This window comes from Phacochoerus africanus, chromosome 2 (assembly GCF_016906955.1).
Source record: "Phacochoerus africanus isolate WHEZ1 chromosome 2, ROS_Pafr_v1, whole genome shotgun sequence".
NCBI lineage: Eukaryota > Metazoa > Chordata > Mammalia > Artiodactyla > Suidae > Phacochoerus > Phacochoerus africanus.
In genome coordinates this window covers 342,799-347,731 of record NC_062545.1, presented here as the reverse complement: position 1 = coordinate 347,731, position 4,933 = coordinate 342,799, and the positions used below count along the sequence as shown (strand labels likewise).

The window sequence follows — 4,933 nt, the reverse complement described above, 5'->3', positions numbered from 1 at the left end:
GGCGACCTCCAGGAGATTGGCAGGTTTGAGAACCAGGCCCTGAGAGGGTGTCCTCAAAAGGCCCCCGGGGAGCAGTCTGGCCTGAGGGGAGGGTCCAAGGGAGTGGGCCCTGGACGTGGAGTCAGGACGGCCTGACCGCCTTGGCGGTGGGGCAGCAACGCCCCTCGGGGTGGGGGGCCCTGGCTGGGCAGGTGGCAGGCTGCAGCCACACCCTAAGTGCTTCTGCTGAAACACTTACCCCCCTCCTTGCAGACTGACAGGCGAGCGGTGGTGCCGCAGGGACTGCAGGGGGCTTTTCCGGTGGTCAGCGCTGCGGCCCCCACCCCGACCCCGACCCCGACCCCTCGCTCACCCTTCCTTTGCACTAGAAAAGTGGGATTTAAGGTCGTTTTTATTCAGCCGGCCTCCCGGAGCACTGATGCCCTGGGGGCGGAGACGAGGAACGTCCCTGCGGCCCCTTCGGACTGTTCTTGGCCTCGGGGCTCGTTTCTCTTGCACAGCAGCCTTCGAGGGCACACGCCTGGCTCTCCACAAGTTAGGAGGCTGAGAGTGGAAAAGATTTGCTCCAGGGTCGCAGTCAGGGTCACAGTCAGAGTGAGTTACGAAGCCTGGGAGAGCCCGGAGGTGACGATGGAACAAAGGCACAAGGAGCTCCGCCCACCTCCGGGCCACCTCAGGCTCGAGGGGTTCCTCAGAATAGTACCCGCCCCCCCCCCAAAGATCAAACCTTGAAAATTAGAGTACAGCCACCTGCCTTCACCCTCTGGCTGGCTGCCAGCCGGCCCTCTTACTGCTGGGAGCCAGGGGCACAGAAAACAGACCCCCAGCTCTTGAAGGAGGTGGCGCACGGAGGACAGTGAAATGGCCCACGGAGATGCAGGAAAAGACTGCGAGCGTTCCCATGACGTCTGATTGTAACGAAGGGGCATTTCCATGCCCAGGGTGCAAGGGGTCTGCCAGGCCGGGGATCAGCAGGGGCAGAAGGGCTGGCGGGGCGGGGAGCCCGCGGGCCAGCAGGGGGGACGCCGAGGCCTCCCAGCGAGCACACAGCTGTGAGCCTCGTCACCGCTGAACCTGAAAGAAGAATCGGTGGGTCAGCTTCAGGGGCCCGAGGAATGCAGATCCAAATGGGCCCCTCGAGGCTCCCCAGGCTGCTGCTCATCAGAGGGTGTGCAGACTGAGTTTAGCTACCTTCCACCCTCCTCCCAGAAAGGGTGGCTCTAAGGATACCCGCTGTTTCATCTTATCACCCAAGGCAAAAATTCCGAGCCACCCTCCGAAGGAACCAAATTCCGGCAGCAGCCCTAGAGAATGGTGCTATTGTGCTGGCCCAGGGGCCTGGAGGTCGGATCTGTTGTGTTTGCAGTCAAGCTACGTAAGAGACTGCAGGTGAATTAGAAGAACAACTGGCTTAGTTACGAGAATTAATACACTTGGTTTAAAGGCGCCATGGGGACAAGCAAAAGTCAGGGGCAAACTCCTGTCCTCCCGGTCAGCAGGAAACTCAGACGCCCACCTCTGACCACCCAGCTCCCCTGGCCCCAGACCCCGCACAGGTCACCTGAGGAGCCTGCAGGGAGCAGCCGTCAACCGCCCTACAAGCAGGTGGTTGGGGAGGGACACTTAGGAGGGCCTCTCTGTGGGTAGCTGCCCCCACAGGTGTGTGGGGGTTGGGGGGCAGCTAGAGGTGCCCACAGAGACAGGTGTGCTCAGGGAGACATCTCCGGCAAAGCCTGTTTTTGGGTGCTGATTTCATTGCAGAAAGTGCAGCTCCGCAGCGACGTCCCCACCTCGAGCAAAGAGCCCAGCTTCCCGCCCACCCGTCTCGCCTCCCTCGGCTACGTGGGTGGTGAAGTCCGATATCAGACCTGTGAGTGTCTTCTTCCAGCGCCGGCGCTGAACATGAGCCCGTGAGGATAACCAGAGAAGGCTCTGCTCTGGGCCCAGGATGCTCCGGGGAGGAGACTCCCAGTCCCTGGAGGTCTCAAAATAGCCAAGAGGGCTGTGCTGTCTCATTGGAAAAATTCTGTGTTTGCCTTTTTCCTAAATACAGAATAATGCCTAAAGTCAAATAGGATTTTGCACACCTGGAACCCCACCCCCCCGCCCCCGCAGGAAGCACCACCTCTGCTGTCCTTCTGAGGGTCAACCAGGGCACTCCGAGGGGTGGGGGGCAGGGGCCCGAGGCCCAAGGCCCTTGGAGGCCTGTCACCTGCAGGAGAGAAGGAGGGATGCACCGAGGGGCTGCGGACACCCGTCCATCAGCTTCAAGATTCTTTTGTCGTCACGCACCTCATTATCCCTGGGGGCAAAACCAGCTCACAGAGCCGCCCCTGCATCCTGGTCGTGGGGGCTTCTCTGTCACCTGGTGAAACAGGAGTTGCTGTGCACAGGTTACCAAGGGACCTGCAGGTAGAAGAGTCTCGGTCTCTTCAGTGACTTAAAAATGAAAGGTGGGCCCGAGCAGCTGACCTGGTGAGCAGCATTCCTGCCGCGACGACATGAGACAGTGAGTGTCCCCCAAAGAGAAGCTGGCGCTGAGCAGACTGTGAGGCCAGGTACACGCTGTCTAAAATGCCTGAGACGCGGTGATGCCATGACGGACACACGCCCTGGCTGCTGAAGCTGCTCCTGGGCAGGCCTTGGACTCCGCTGGTCACACTCTAGGGCTCAGAGCCAGAGTGGACAGAGCCCCCCAGACCTCAGCCCACACCCCGCTGCACCGGCCAATCTGCACCAGCCAGGCTGCTCTCCGCCTTTTGCAGCCCTGTGTCGGTCCCCACGCGTCCGGCCAAAAGCCTCCCTCGTCCTGCCCTCCCGGCTCCACCTCGAGCCACAGTTGATGCAGCCTACTCCCCCCAGCAGCCCCGGCCCCCTCACCAGGGTGCTTCCTGACCATAGAGCATCCAGACGCCCATCTGCTGCCTGTGCCATCTCAGGGCGGCCCCTCTCTAACCCCCAGCCCACAGGCGCCCGCCCCCAGAGTCCCCGCCTGCACACAGAGCCACCCCTGCACCCTCAGCTGCCCAGGTCCAGCTCTGCCGGTTCCTGGCCTGCACCGACCCCTCCATCCCGTCTCGGCCTTTCAGTGTCACGACCTCAGGACCTTCCTGGGTCCTGGCTTCTATTCCCAGGCATCACTTCCCCTCTGAGTCCCCTCTTAGGACCCTGGCATTTTGTCATTTCTGTACAAGTTATAACCACGTGCAGTAGGAGCTGTGCCTTCCTCATCCTTCTGAGAGTGAAACAAACCTTCGTGCAACCAAATTCAGCACCAAACCCGAAGCATTATTTTAAATTTCGTTTTAAAATCCACCTGAGCCCCTGGTCTGGGCCAGATGGAGGTCGGCGTGGGCAGGACCCGGGCAGGAGTCGGCGCGGAATTCTAGCCCTGCCTCCCGGGCCTGGTTCCTGCAGCAGCTGGTGTGAAGGCGGCGCTACAGCAGGCCTCCCGAACTCGAGGTGTGTGTGAGTGGGCTGGGGTCGCGCTAAAAATGCAGATTCTGATGAAGAATATCTGGGGCGGAGCCTGAGACTCTGCACGTCTCACGAGCGCCAGGGGATGTGCGGGCTGCCGGCCCTGGGACCACGCTTTGAGGAGAGAGGGACCTTCCAGAACTTTCCAGAGCTAACATTCTGCGAGAGGGAAAACGAGGTCCTGGCCAAGGTCTGGATGCGGCCTTGGCTCTCAGAGTTTCCCTCCTGGGTTTTCTGATTCGGTGGCCTCAGGCAGGCTCCTTGGTGCCCCTAAGCCACAGCATTGTTCCTGGAAACAGGGACTAACACCCCTGGCTGCTGTGACAGTTCAGGAAGTCATTCACACAGAGGCTGGCCCTGGGCTTGGCTGGGCAAGGCCTTCGGGGACCAGCGCTCACCTGGATTTGGGGAAATCCCCGTTCTGGCAGCTTCCTTAGGGCCCCAGGGTGCAGAGCAGGGCCCCTCCACCCCAGAGCCGGGTCTTGGGCCGTCTGGCTCCAAGGGCCTCCCTGCCCTGCAGCAGCACTGTCCTGGGCAGGAGGCCACGAGCTGCAGGAACAGGACACAGAGGAGAAAATCTTCTGTTGTGTAAACACAGCCCTGAGTTTTGAGGTGGATGAATTCCAGCAAAGAGCCAGAGCCGTGGCAGCGGGTGCCTTTCAGAGCTGGGCCGAGTTTTCACAAACCAGGCGTCTTTCCAGACAGTCTGACACCTGCTTCTCCACTCGCGGGAAAGAGACTGAAGGGTGTCCTTCTGACGCAGCCGCTTCGGTGTGCACGGAGATCCGCGTGCAAGGCCGGGAGCCCTCATCAAAGCCGCCCCACAAGACCCCCTGCATTCCCAGGTCCTCCTGCGGCCTTTGCTGTTGCAACACCAATGAGCAGGTTTTAAGTGCCCGAGACGCCCTGTGCTGCGGGCGTCACCGGGGTTTCGATACCCTGTAGCCTCTCTCGTAGGTGCAGAGCCTGCAGGAGCCACGAGGGAGTCTGTCTGCACAGTTCTCCAGTCACACTGATTAGTGCCTTCTGCTGAGGCTGGTGCTGACGTGGTCCACACCGCCGTCAGCTCTGCTCAGACGTGACAGGAGTGAGGGTGTGTTTTTGTGTGGCTGTGCTCGAGCTAGAAGCTGCAGATTTCCGTCTGATTCCAGCCACCCTGCTGCCCCACGTCCCCACTCAGCCTCAGCTCAGGACACTCCTTGCTCTGCAGGTACCAGCTTTCCTCAAGAAGGGCCGCCAGGGCCAGCCCAGTGCAGGGCAGAGCCCCAGGCACAGTGGAAAAGCGGGGGCTGTGAGGAAGGGGAGGCCGGGCTCCTGGGGCAGGGGTGGGGTGGGGGTGGTCCTTGAACCCCCAAATTGGAGCAGAGCGATATTCCCCTGAAAGAGCCAGGCGCTAACAGGGCAGCAGCCGGCGGGGATGCTGCGGGCTGGAAGGGCTTGGATTCCTGAGCAGAAG

At 61.1% G+C, this 4,933-nt stretch overlaps 1 long non-coding RNA gene across 1 annotated transcript; it reads right to left on the bottom strand.

The window, feature by feature from the left end:
* Positions 1-373: 373 nt before the first annotated feature.
* Positions 374-2,039, bottom strand: LOC125120969 (uncharacterized). Its single transcript, XR_007133357.1, has 2 exons — positions 1,869-2,039; positions 374-1,074 (listed from the first exon to the last, which is right to left on the bottom strand). It is a non-coding gene; the product is annotated as an uncharacterized LOC125120969 (long non-coding RNA).
* Positions 2,040-4,933: the final 2,894 nt, after the last annotated feature.